We start from the raw sequence: 14,768 nt of genomic DNA on the forward strand, positions 1-14,768 counted from the left end.
GTGTGTAAGGAAATCATGACTAAAATGGTTATGACAGATTCCTATGACGCGTAAGAGATATCTTTGGAATATTTAATTGTGTGTAAGGAGATCATGACTAAAATACTTCTAACAGATTCCTATGACGTGTAAGAGTTATCTTTGGGAGAGTGTGATTAGCATATTGTTGGTTGCTATTGGATAAGTCTTTTGTGTCCTAAAAGATCTTGCATTGTAAGTGTGTTGTAACCTTTGAGTTGAAGATAATACATTGTGCAGGTTTTGGAGAGGTGGGGTTGTCTTACCGAAAGGTTTTTCTCCACTTGCATATCTTTGTGTTTATGTGTTATTATTTCTCTATCTATTTTATGTATTCATGGTTGATTGTAATATTGTTGTTTTATTGAAAGTGAATCTAAAATTGTAAGGATTTAAAAATAATTTGCACAATACTTTCCTTAAGAGATTAGTGGAGGAATTTGTTTCCACACTTTAGTTTTCTTACAATTCTAGTGTATGTCAAGTAGAATAGTGGATGCTGAGTAAAGTTTAGTTGATGTTGAGCATTGGTAAACTTTAGTTCATGTCGAGTAATTTCATAAAGGATTTTGAGCAACACACTATGTGCCTAGCATCAGAAGTAAGACAATGTCGAGTGGTTACATTATTTAAAAGATCATGAATTCGATGGATCTGAGCTGACACGTTTGTTTTCTTGGATTATGTGAACCAGGTGAAAGATAAGGTTGATGAGCTGGAGGCACAAAATTCAAGGTAAACCATTTTTAGGTGAATTCAAAGAGGATTCAAGGAGAAGTTTCTAGAAAAGATGTGGGATGTGTGGTAGATTCATTGTATCCTATCTAATCTATCCTAATCCTAAATTGGACAATGAAGAATGAGTTGTAAAAGATCTTAATTTCTTATTTATAGGAATGGCTAGTCAGAAGCAAATGTTTTAATGTGCAAGAACCTAAGGGAGACAAGGAGTCAATGGCTTTACTTCATCAAGTGACCTAAGAATAGAGTTTGTAATGGCATGTTAAGCAAGAAGGCTTAAGGGTATGAATGCTTGAAGGTGAACAAGCTATTAGAGCTACAATGAGCAAAGGCCAAGTAGAATGTAGGACTAAAATAGTGATATATAATATGTAAATGGAGTTGTAATTTATTATCATATCAAGCCTTACTATTACTCTCTAATAATTGTATTAGTCTAGGGTATATCCTTTGGATTGAGGTTGAACTAACAATCATTTGTAAATCCTTTAACCAGGTGATATTCCAAGTAAATGGTCTAAAGTCTTCTAAAAAGGCTCACTCCCAATAAGGTGATTTGAATCTTTTAACAAAGTCACATTTAATAGTGTTATTGTAACCTTTAATAGGGTTGGCCTGTCATAGGGTATCACTACATAAGAGTGAAAAAGAGTAGCATGTTATTGGTGGTTTTTCCCAAATTGGGTTTCCACATAAATCATGGTGTCAAGTGTGTTGATGAATCTGTTATGTTTCATATTTTCATTTCTACAAGTTGATTTAACAGTAACCTACAATATTTAAGTGATTGCATAAGACTATGGATGCATGCATGAAGATAGATGTTTTATGGGTTCACTAAGCTGTGAAAATTTTTATTTATACATCTAGATGTTGGATAACTGATTCACCCCCTACCCTCTCAGTTATTCTAAAGTATTCCAATAGGATCTTGGTAGCCACAAATTATTTTACAAAGTGGGTGGAAGCCATTCCCACAAAAAATGTTACTAGTAAATTGGTGAATAAATTTTTTTTTTAAAAATATCATTACAAGTTTGGATGCCCTTAGAGGATTGTCACTGACAATGTAATGTGTTTTAAGTTAGAAGAATTCATAAAATTTTGTGATATATATGGCATAACTAGGTCAACATCCTCATATTATCATCCACAAGGAAATGGACAAGGTGAATCTACCAATAAGAGCTTGATAAAAGTCATAAAAAGGACTCTAGATGATAACAAAAAGGCATGGGATTCCAAATTATAGTTTGTGATATAGGCTAACAAGGTAACAATAAAGAAAGTAATGGGTGTGACACCTTTTAATATTATATATGAAATCTAGGCAAGAATGCCCCAAAAAAATCTAGTAGGCCTATACAATTACATATAGATGTATAATGAAGATATCATTGATGATATGAAGGAAAGAATGGATGAATTAGTAGGGTTAACTGAAACTAGAAAAGAGGCTTCTCTCAGAATTGCAAAATTGTAGTTACAAGTCAAAATGTTATATGACATAAAGATAGTAAATAAGAAACTTTAAATTGAAGACCTAGTTCTCATGTGGAATGCTAGGATTGAAGATAAAGGGAAGCATGGAAAGTTTGATCCTATATGGCTAGGTCCTTATCTAGTGGAAGCTACATAGGGAGAAGATTCTTATATTTTGAAGGATTTATTAGGCAATATTCTTGAACTCTTAGTTCATGGATAGTTTTTGAAGAGGTTTTTTTGCTAAAATAATTGTTTTCCATAAATAGTAGTTTAAGGTTTTCTGTATATTCTATAAATCCTTATAAATTTTTGTGTAGCCCTATATACATGAAATTTGTTTCAAGTGTTTGGTCTACTTCTTCCAAGGATTTTGGGTGCTCATATGAATATGCATACTCATCTTCCCTAGATAGAGCCATTGTTGGTCTGGTTTTCACTTCAAGTTTATCTTAATGAATCTCTGAATGAATGTTCTAAGTTCCCTTTGTGAAAATTAGGGTTTTGTTTTTTAAATTTTGTTAGCCCTAGAATAACCCTAATTTTTTTTCACTGAGTATTTCCCTAGAATGGTTTTAGATTATTTTTAACATAACATGCCTTTTCAAAACAAAAATGCATGAGAAAAATCTTTCAAACACCCCTTTTATTCTCGAGTACCTTTTAAAGGTTGTTTATATTGTTTAACAATCTTGAGTTTCCAAAATGATTTTTAACCCAAGCTTTTACTTTAATATCCTACAAGTTTATGTCTTTATTTGAAAAATTGTTTGAGTAATGATAACCCTTGATCTTCCTTAAGATCAAGGGTTCTCACTTTGTCACTAAAGGAAATTACATGTTATTTATTCAAGGTGACATAAAGACCAAGCAATACTTATCTATGAGACCCAGTCATGAAGGAATGAGGTTATAAGACAAAAGACCTACACCGTTGGATCTTCTCATGATCAACAGTGGTCACTTTGTCTCCAAGGGAAGCCACAATCTTTTTACCCTTGGTGACATAGCGATAGCTTGCCATGTGGATATGTGGTGGGATTGACCATTTAGGAAGGTGTCATGAAATTCCATGCATCAATATGTTGTTGAGTTGTCAGGATGTCAAACTATTAGATTCCATGAGATATTTGCTCTAAAGGAAAAATCGATGACTTATTTTCAAATTTGAAGGGTAATGCCACTCTATTTCTGTGTGATCTATTAATGAGAATTAAAGCTCCTTGTGGGAGATAAAACAAGGAATATAGTGCAGAAAGTCGAGGAATTCCTTCATGCAAACATATCTTTGATTTTTTGGAGCCTAATCTATTGAAGAACTTGTCTTCTCACCTGGTTGAATTGTGAAAAAATTTCTATATTAGTGATTCCTTGTAGCATTCAAAGAAGAAAATAGAGAGCCAAGTAAGTATCTCAATCTATATATAATTCAAACAATTCTAATTTCTTTGCATTATTATTTAATATGCCTCCAAAAAAGCATTTCTCTAGGAAAGTAGAATATGCTAGCAGAAATATCCATGATGATCTTCTGGAACAATTGAGTGAATCTACAAATGAATCAACCCAAATAAAGAAAATAGTTCTTGTAAACCCTCAACTCAAAATTGCAGATGGTTTTTTGATAAGGGGAATTGGACTAGGGATTCCATAACTTCCAAAATAGGTCTCCAATTGTTTAAGAAATGGTTCTTAGAGAGGAAATTATTTCCCCCCCCATGGAAATGTATGGAATTTTGACTTAGGTAAGTAAGTAGTTCCTAGGGTTTCCATGGATTCAAACCTTCTCATAGTTGTAGCCCAAAATTATAACCTAGTAGCTAGGATGGTGAGGAGGATAGATGGGGAATGTTTAATGAAAATTACTACAAAAGAAATTCAAGAGGTTTTTGGAATGGAGCCAACCAAAAACTATCATGAGGTCATTGATTTTCAAGGATTAGAGAATGAGTGTGTCTTGTAAAGATCAAGTCAGGCAAGGTGCATTGAGAGGACACTTGGCTACAATTGGTAATTTTCCTTTTGTTACAGCATCAACTAAAGAACCTTTCAAGAAATAGTTTTTCAATACCAGGGCCATATATATCTACATGACTTTGTGTAGGGTTTTTGATGAAGATGAATAAGATTTTATGCCAATAAAGTTCATGTATATGATGACACAAATTTCTTCCTTTCGTGTGGATATTATTTTTTATTTTTCATCCAATTTAGTAGAAGAAAATTTGGAATTGAAAAAGGAAAAATTGAGAAAACATTTGGCCACTATTCTTTATTGATGCATATGTTTTTATATAAGGGAGTTACTTTCTTCAAAAAAGAAATGGTATTGAATAGAAAATATGAGGGAGAAGCTTTGCTAGTTAAATTGTGAAGTGTAGATATGACCTAGGATGTAGAGGAGGCTAGTTTTGTGAGATTTGATAGATACTTGGCATCTAGGTTAAGGAGTCTATTGTTAAAGGATAATCCTAAGATACCTATAGAATTGCTAGATTTTATCAGACCTATGGATATCCCTACTATTTTAAAGCTTTCCCATAGCCTATGTCAAATGTATTCAAAGTATATGGATTCCAAGGAACTCCAAATGTACTCCCCTACCAAGTACCTCTTCAGATGGGAATAGATAAAATGCTGTAGTAGATAGGTGGATTGGAGGAAGCACAACTGACTAGTCAGTCTAGGGGTTCTATTTTCCCATCTTGTATAGTGGTCCATTAGTTCATAATAAAAAAAGGTGGTTGGTTATTTTTGTATAAATTCTTAGACCCGTACAAGATGGTTGTCTCTCATGATCATTTCAATGATAGTGAAGGATTTTTTGATATATTCAAATAGAGGGCTAGGACTAGTGCCAAGAAACATCAACTCTCCTTCCTTGAAGATATAATAAGAAATTAATTCTCTCTCCAAAAACAAGAGATCAAGAAGGAGAAGTGGAGAGTTCATTCCAAGGTTTGAGAATTTATTAATTATTTTAACAAACGTTATAAGCCTTTAAAAGATGTAAACAATGAGGTAGATAAGTTGAATAAGTTAATGATTACTTGTCCTAAGATTATGGAGGCAATGAATGAAAAGAAAACATTCTTTGTCAATTTTTATCTTGACAAGGCTCGAGAAAAAATGAAAAAGTTATCTATTACCCTTGCAGTAGGATCAAGGTAATTGGTTATTCATAGGAGGACTGGATACAATGTCATAAAGAATAAAGAGCCTACAATTGACAAAGGTAAATGAATAAATGGATGAACCAGTATTGTTTTAGAAGAGAGGCCTAAAGAGCCAAAGCCCAAGAGTCAAAAGATAGAAGAAAAACAATTTTCCCAAATACAAGAAAACTCACCCTCCCAATCCCCATTACATGTAGGAGATGAATAGCTCACTATGGAGCAATTAGGATCCCAAGGGGGGGTTTTTATTACTACTATAGAATTAGAAGAAGGAATTCCTCAAGAGCCTCACATTCCTAGCCTTGATCTAACTATTTTTTATTACAGAGGAAGGGAATTGGACACTTTGGTAGAACAAGCTAGTCATGAATTTCTCTCTGATAACAACTTTGTCAAATCAAGAGCTTTCTACCAGTTTGCATGGAGAATGAACATTGAACGATTTGAGGAAAGTTGAAATAAGAGGAAGGAAAATCATCTTGAAATAGAAGAGGCATCTATAAAAGATTAGGTAAAGGATGAAATGATGCAAGAGTTTAAAAGCTTGACCTCTGAAGAAGGGAGAAAAATGATAAGATTGTCAGGGGTTTTACTCTTGCACAATTGGGACATTGCATATGCAATGGTTTTTAACTCTATTACCAAGAATTTAAATGTAGATGAAAAGGTGAGAAAAGAGCTAAGAGGTGATAAATTCAGTGAGGATCATGTTGCATTAATGATTTGGTCTATGAGAAGAAGATCTAGAGCTAGTTCCTGTTAGCCTGAGGACACTAATTTGATTGGAAACTTAATTGTAAAAAGGGTAGAGGATACTCCAAATGCAGAAGTTGCAGAGCTAAATGTTGGAACAGCCAACCTTACCCTAGCCATAGCCTTGTGGGAGAAAAAAGAGAGATTAGAATTACAAGAAAAATATGAACAAGTCATGTCAACTTATAATAGAGAAGTACAAAAAAGAATAGGACTTAAGAATAAGGTGATAGGGCACCAAGAATAGTCTAGCAAGCCTAGAATGACTTATCCTCATCCACCAATTGATACTTTTAAATTAACTCCTCTAATTGAAATGCTAGACACACCCCAAAGATGTCAGTATTATATTGCAGAGGATTTTGAAGAAGAAAAGACCAAACTCTTGGCATTGCATGTGGAATTAGATATCCAGTATGAGGACAAGTTGAGGAAAGCAATAATGTATTTGGTAGATAAAATTGGTTGGCCTACATTCTATGAACAACTAGAAAAAGTAATGAACATGTGATTGAGTTGAAAATAAATGAGGATGCTATGAAGCCAATTGTCAATAAATGGAACAATGGGGACAAAGATGTCACTCTTTTATGTTTTTCAGTTATCAATTTATGTTATGAACAAATAGAAAGGACTTTTGGCTTGACAAATGATCTCTCTAAGTTTGATAATAAGAGAATTGCATTATAGAAGAGAATTATAAAGTATCTTGCAAAATATAAGAGTAAAAACTTTGAACTCTTCCCTCATGCCCTGGATAAAAAAGATAAATTGAAAGATAAAGAGGAATGGGCCAAGGAATTGGATGATCGGTTATGTCTTAGGATAAACAAGGTCATAAATGAAAAGTGACATGCATGGTGAGCCAATACAACTGAAGAATTTGTTACAGTTCAAATATTTTATGATTCTTTAAAAGAAAAGTGTTTATTGAAATGGACAAACTAGGAGAATATGTATTGAAAAAGTAGCTTAAGATTCTAAGTTTTAATTGGCCAGATGGTACAATTTGTGACAAGTGGATGATAGATTTTTTGCATGAAAAATAGTTAGAACTTGGTTAAATGAATGAGGATGATATGGAATAAGATGAATTGCAATCAACTAATGCCTTAGTAAAAGCAAAAGAAGAAAAAGGTAAACAACCAATTGTAGTCACAATCACAAAGGCCCAAACTGATGACTTGGCAATCGAACAATCAAGTGTGACTATCAATTTGTCAGTACAAGATGACATGGATGGAGAACCCTAAGTACAACTCAATTTTTAAGTATCATAAAAAGGTCCATCACAAGCAAGTCCAATGGCCACATGCTCCAAGGAATGATTATTGTGACAAAACCAATCATAAACTCCTCAATAAAGAATGCAACAAAAGTGGCCCCACAATAGAATATTCATGATGTAAATTTTTTTTTGCATCAATTTTTGTCTTTTATGATAGTAACTTTTATAAATATCTTTCTATCTTAAGGACATCTGTTAGTACTCTCTAGGCCTAAACCTTGTTTCTTCTCACACTATATAAGTGAGATTCCAAGGCTAGAGAGGGGGTCCAAACTAGTGTACAACTTTTAGTTTTGCTAGTTTTATTTGGTTCAATTTCCTTGATGTAAATTCTATGATGTATTTTCTCTACAAATCTGAGAGTATGCTAACATTCAAAGATTATGTTGTTTTGTCTTGAGTTTTTTAAAGTATTATATCAATGTTATAAATCCTTCAAAGAGAATTAATACATAGTTGAATCACCACCATATCTATTTTCTCTAAATCTTGTCTCCATTATTATTGACTAGTTATATTGATATTGTATGAGAAAAGCTTGTTTAATTTAATGCAACTAGGATAGGTTGTATATCAATTAATTATTGCTATTAATTAAATGAATTAAGTAAATGCTTCAGTGATATGATAAGATCTCTAGACAGTAAGAGGGATTTTCATAAGAATGAGTCTTAGGGAAAATTGTTGATTATATTAATTGCAATGCAATCAATTAGGTCACAGTAGTTGGGTAGAATCTGAATCCCTATGGATGAGGCACTCATCAATTATTTTAGTTTGCATATGAAGAGATCATAGAGTGGCATCAAGAAAAATCTTAAAATAAAAATCAATTTTACTTTAAATGTATGAAGAGTATCATATCTAGTCAATAGTTGTTTGGATATAATCTATGTGTTATAGTTAGCTATTGTTACCCAAAATTACTTATAAATCTAAGATGAATTATGACCAAACATCTACTATAAGGGATGAGTATTGTAATAGGATGTCATTGAATGAATGAAGTGTGAAGTCAATATCAAGTTTTGAAACTAGCTTTTATCCCTCAGGTGCACCTACCTTGGTTTTGTAGAGCCTAAAGAGTAAAAAATCTTTATGATTTTGTTGAATTTGGTCCAAATCTAAAGACCTCTTAGTTGAGTATAGGAAATAGTTAATCCTTAGACTAAATTGCTCTTCACTATCTTGGTATCAAGTATTTTTCTACTTGATAGTTTAAAATACTAACACTATGGTCTATCACTGCATGTCTTCTCATCAAATCTCAAATGAAAATATCGAACATCCATTAGGAATTTCTTTCCCAATGGTTTGTTTCTGTACTACTCTCTATAAATTAGGTACAATTTTCATATGTCTTCAACTTAGGCTCTAGGCACTAAACCACATCATCATTACATATTATAGAACACATCCATGTTCATGCATCACCAAACAATCAAACCATTGTCTTTATGACTAAGATCTATGTCTACTACTCGGCTAGTCTTTATAGAAACCATACTATGTTGACATCAATCACAAATGTATTCATGAATGTAACATTTCAATACTTTCTAATGCTTTGGATAATCCCCCAAAGTAGTATCATGAGCATTCATGCTAATAATCTCCCACTTTGGCATTGATGGCAACATAGATGAAAAAAATCTAAGTTCTAAGAATACCAAAAAAGTAGTTTAATGTTGTTGCTCTCATCTTCTTCAAATCCTCTTCATTAACTAAGTCTGAAATCCTTTGGATTTTAGGATTAGCATCAGTTTTTCACATGCTAAACAACTTTTAACACATTAGGTGCATATCTGCTAGAGTTATTCCTGCTTCCTTACATGAATCTTTCTAAATCTCTCTAAAGAGATATCTCTCCCCCATTCAAGTACACATTTCTCATTCATACTTAGGATTTCTTCTCCCCTTTACTTAGGAGATGGTTTTCATGCATATTCTCCCCCATTGACATTAATGTCAAAGGCCTCAATATGAAAATATGCCAATTATTAAATACCAATTGTTAATACACTATTCCAAGTCTTTAACTAGCTTGAGTGTCCAAAGACACTATTCAAAACCAAATACTAAGAGTCATCAATGAATCAGCTCATCACAGATACTCCCCCATGCAAGAAACATCAACATTAAATCTAGTCTCACAATAGTGATTTGTACCACTAGACTGATGCAGTTACTGCATCATCTACTCAAAATTAGGTAGGGGCATAGCCTCAAGCATACCTCTCAAGTACTTAAATGTATCTTTAGGAAAAGGCTTTGTAAAGATATCTGTAATCTAATCTTTAGTACACACATACTCCAATCTAATCACCATTTTCTCCTATTTTCTCTCCCATCACATGATACTTAATAGATATATGCTTAGTCTTAGAATGCAATACAAGATTCTTAGACATACTCAATGTACTTTTTTTATCACATTAAATGATAATAGGTTCTACAAACTCAATTTTGATATCCTTCAACATTTATGTCATCCACATAACTTGATTAAAGATATTTGCCGCTACAACATACTCTGCCTCAATTGTACTCTAAGAAATACAATCTTGCTTCTTAGCCAAGAAACCAATCTTCCTCCAAGAAAAAATGTTCCATCACTAGTGCTATTTTTTTCATCCATACTACCTGCCCAATTCACATCAATATATGCACATAGATTAAAATTATTTGATCTATCATACTAGATTCCATACTCATATGTTTCTTTTAAATATCTAAATATCCTCTTTACTATTGCATAATGATACTCCTTAGGATCATCTTGAAATCTAGCTACAATCCCAATGACATTTTCTATATCTAGTCTAGTGTGAGTCAGATATTGCAAACCTTAAATCATGGATTTGTACTTCTTCTACTCTACTGTAGTAGTCTCATCTTTACTAAATAACTTGTGACTAGTTATCATGGGTGTACCAAAAGGTTTACAACTTTCTAATCCAAATATTTTCAACAAATCTTTCAAGTACTTAGCTTGTGAAATGAAAATACCATCATTGTTCTATACAATCTATAATCCTTGGAAAAACTTTATTTCTCCTATCATGCTCATTTCAAACTCATTCTTCATTTCTTCAACAAACTTATCACTTGCTTCATCATTACCTCCAAATATGATGTCATCGATGAATATTACTATTATCAGCAACCATTCTCAATTTCTTTCAAATACAAGTTACTATCTATCATACCTTTAGCAAATCCAAGCTTTTCCAAATAGTTGTCCAACCTTGCATACTAGGTTTTAAGTGCTTGCTTCAAACCATATAGAGCTTTCTTTAGTCTGCATACCATGTCTTTGTTTTCTTTCAAAGGAAAACCTTCAAGTTTCTCAATGTATACCTCTTCTTCAAGTTCTCCAATCAGGAAAGCCAATTTAACATCCATCTGATAAACCATAAATTTCTTATTTGTTGCATAAGCTAGGAACATTCTCACTACTTCCATTCTAGCTCTAGGTGCATATATTTCCTCATAGTCTATGCCTTCCTGCTATGAATATCCCTTGCATACAAGTCTATCCTTATTTCTCACAACTTTTCCTTGCTCATTCATCTTGTTTCCGAATACCTATTTTGTTCCTATCACATTCTTATATTTAGGTCTAGGTACTAACTGTCATGTTTCATTCTTCACAATCTGATTGAATTCTTCCTTCATTGCGTAAATCTAATGATCATCTTTACGTGCTTCATTTGCACTCAAGTTTAACTTGAGAAATCAAACATATCTCTTCATTAACTTTGTTTCTTGTCATCACACCTTTGTATTTTCTTCTAATTATCTCACTCGTAAATTTCAACTCAATTTTTGACAAATTTTGGTTGAAATTCCACCCAAGTTGGTCAAAATTTTGACCAAGCAGTTCATGGAAATCTTTCTCATCAAAACTTTGGCCAACTTGTAGGTTAGTCAAAATTTTGATGAATACATTCATCAAATTTTTTTTGTCTCTATTAACATTGATTTTCCATTTTTGGTCTAAATTTTGATCAAGTCTTGGTGGAAATCCATGAGGAGATGGTCAAAATTTTGACCAAACTAAGTTGTTTAAAAAAAAAATAGAGCGGGTGAATCCCCCAAGGAATACCTACCTGTGGACTCTCTCTTAGATCATCTTCTTCGATCACTCGACCAGCGTAATTTTGGAAGAGGCTTGGTAGCAGTTGCCATTCTATAGCATGTTTGCTCAACAATTTTGAAGTTGATCTAATGGTGAGCCCTCATCTAGCATTAGGTGGTTGCTTGGTACTCTAGCAATTTGTTATGAACCTATTGTGGCTAATGGGAGATTTGATAATGAAAGCTCCCAGTGACCCTCCAATAGAATCAGTGTTGGTGCTCAAGAAAGAAACATTTTCCAAATTTTGAATATTGGCATTAGCATCCTTTCTTTTGTAGGGTCATGAGGCATCTTGATTGCTATGCAAGGGCTCCCCAAAGTTGTCTCTATGCAACTTTATTGGCACAATTTGCAGAATGGTTCAGTAGTAGTTTTCGTTGTGGGGGAGGTTACATCATATCTAATAATCTTTAAACTAGAACATATGGAATATAATGGTTATGAAGATATGTTAAAGATAGAGTACTTTGGATGGTAGTTGTTGTTTACTAAGAATTGTAATAAGCCATTTAGATAACTGCTATTAAACTTGTTCTCAATGTGTAATTACTTGAAAAATTAAATATCTAAAGAGATACCTCTCTTTAGGAAAGTCTTAGTCACAAAAAAGGATGTCTCTTTGCCCCTCTTAGAGGATTTATATTGATAGACTGTCAATTGTCATAGGGCATCAAAGATAAGAAGAGAAATCATAAAAAAAGGAACCATAACCAGTAGACACATATTTGGGATTAGGCTCTCACTAATTTAATTGAGGGTTGTTATAATCAAAATTTAATCTTTTGAATAACAGCTCTTGTGAACAAAGAGGGCACCGATTAGCATACATTGGAAATCTTAAATAATAATTAATGAAGGAAAGGTGTGATTAAATGTGAAATATAAGATAAATACATATTAGGTATTTTTTTTTAATGATCCCAATCTCGAAGTGGCCACTATCTTCATGGACTATGGCATCACTATCTGCTACCAAGATACTAAGATGTCACCAACATACTAAAAACACAATTTTTATTGTATATATTAAAAACATTGAATAAGTTACACATCTTTTATTAAAACTCGTATGAAGCAAAATTGTAACCAGATCGACCTTCATTTGTTGCCTTTAGCTCCAACTCCTAGAATGGACTCAAATTTTACCAGTCAACATGCTAGCTCATTATTTCTCAAAATAAGGATTATTAAATGTGACTAAATGGTATCCAAGAAATGATTTAATCATAAAATGAAGCCATGAAAAAGTTACATACTTGCTATTTGGATTATTGTGGGCATTTTCCCTTTTTAACTTGGACCTCCTTGACTACTTCTAATTGGAGAAGTATTCTAAAAGTGAAATAGAATTATAGCTCATCTTAATAATCAAGCCAATTAGCTGATTGGGCTAGAAGTTATACAACAATTTTTTTTTATTGATAAATATTGATTTTATTTAATATTTTAAAAATAATATTATCCAAATAGATGATTAAAAGTTTGTAGTTTAAGATCACTGACAAGTCCTAGAAACACCTCAGATCTCCATTAACCAATAGCTTGCCCATTATAGTTTCCATCTACCCCATATTTGCTATTACAAGCATATAAAATAGGATAACCTACCCATGCATCCATCTCTGCCCATACTTATTACTATAAACACATTAACATGGTAAACTTCAAACCTTCCTCGACTACAAACATGTACCATCTGTTTGTAAAACTTTACACAAGGAGACTAATTTGGAGAACCAAAATTTAGAAAGCTTTCAAATTTGTAGGTTGCATCAAGTTTTTAGTTTAAGTGTGTTTGCTCATGGCACCCAACAGGAAGGGTTGCTGAGTGGGGACCCTCTAAGACATGCAATTATTCTCCATTCTGTACTACAAAACCTTCACTTGGTTTTTCTATGTTGTTGCTATAAATTCTCTCATTCCATACATCAACTCATCCCATACACACTCCTTCATCAACAAGTGGGCATCCATAGAGCAATTTAAATTTATTACTATAACATTTGGAAAATAAGTTGGAAATTAAACCTATGAACATTTTGATGTATGGGGCTCAATTGCCAAATATTATTGTAACTAATACCAAAAATTTTACACTATTTAAACATATCTATAATTCCCCGCCAAGGGAACCAAAGAATTAACCTAAAGTTTTACTAAGTTTGCCAAACATTTTTTTTTAAAACTAGAAAAATAAATCATACACATCAAACACATAGTAGTGAAAGCAATGACATATAATCAACTAAAAACATACATAACAGGTTGCATTCCTTAAGGATCCCCAGACTTTGAGTAAGATTTGAATTTAATTAACACTAGGTCTAACAACTACCACATCCACATGAAAGAATAATAGAAATTTTGAAGTCCATAATATACATTTGTTCTGAATGCCTCTTGGCAAATTAATTCAGAATGCTCAATCATCCATTGTACATGTCACAGGGTATGAAAGGCTAAAAGAATATACATATGTAGAAATAGAAATAAAGATACATAATCCTCCTTGAATCCATGATATAAAGTACAGTAAAATAAAAGAAACCATCCACCATACATGATACATCCATCCATCATAAAAGATATAAACATCCAACATGAAATATAACTATCCATCATAAAATATAATTAACTGAGTGCATGGTTCCTCCCAACCATCAATAGCATCATAAGACCAATGTGGGCCCTAGCCATCCCCCATGCATAACATCCCAAGCCACCAAATAGATCATCGGTACTATCATAATAGGGATGTCACTACTAAACATACTACAACATAAGCATAAGGAAATCTAACATACAAGAATACAACATTAGATGATCCTACAAGTAGATAACTTTACCTATCACATGCTAACCATCACTATGTGAAAATACATCAGTAAATAACATCACCTAATCATGAAAACAAGTATCCCAAGAGGCTCCAGCCATGGTGACTATGGATGAATCTCAATGGTAAGAGTGAAAAAGCACTACCGCCTGACTGCATGGAATCTAAATGGCCCACTCCCACCACACTGAGGAGATAGTCTCAAGTCCCAAACATGATATCAAATCACATAACACAAATACTCTCTAAGTCCAGGAAATCCTAAAAGTATACTAACTCAAAGGTTCCAACACATAGATCAACATCTAGACCCAAAGGCACACAACACATGTA

This window comes from Cupressus sempervirens, chromosome 7 (genome assembly GCF_028749045.1).
Source record: "Cupressus sempervirens isolate cs-2001-9-10 chromosome 7, ASM2874904v1, whole genome shotgun sequence".
NCBI classification, from domain to species: Eukaryota; Viridiplantae; Streptophyta; class Pinopsida; order Cupressales; family Cupressaceae; genus Cupressus; species Cupressus sempervirens.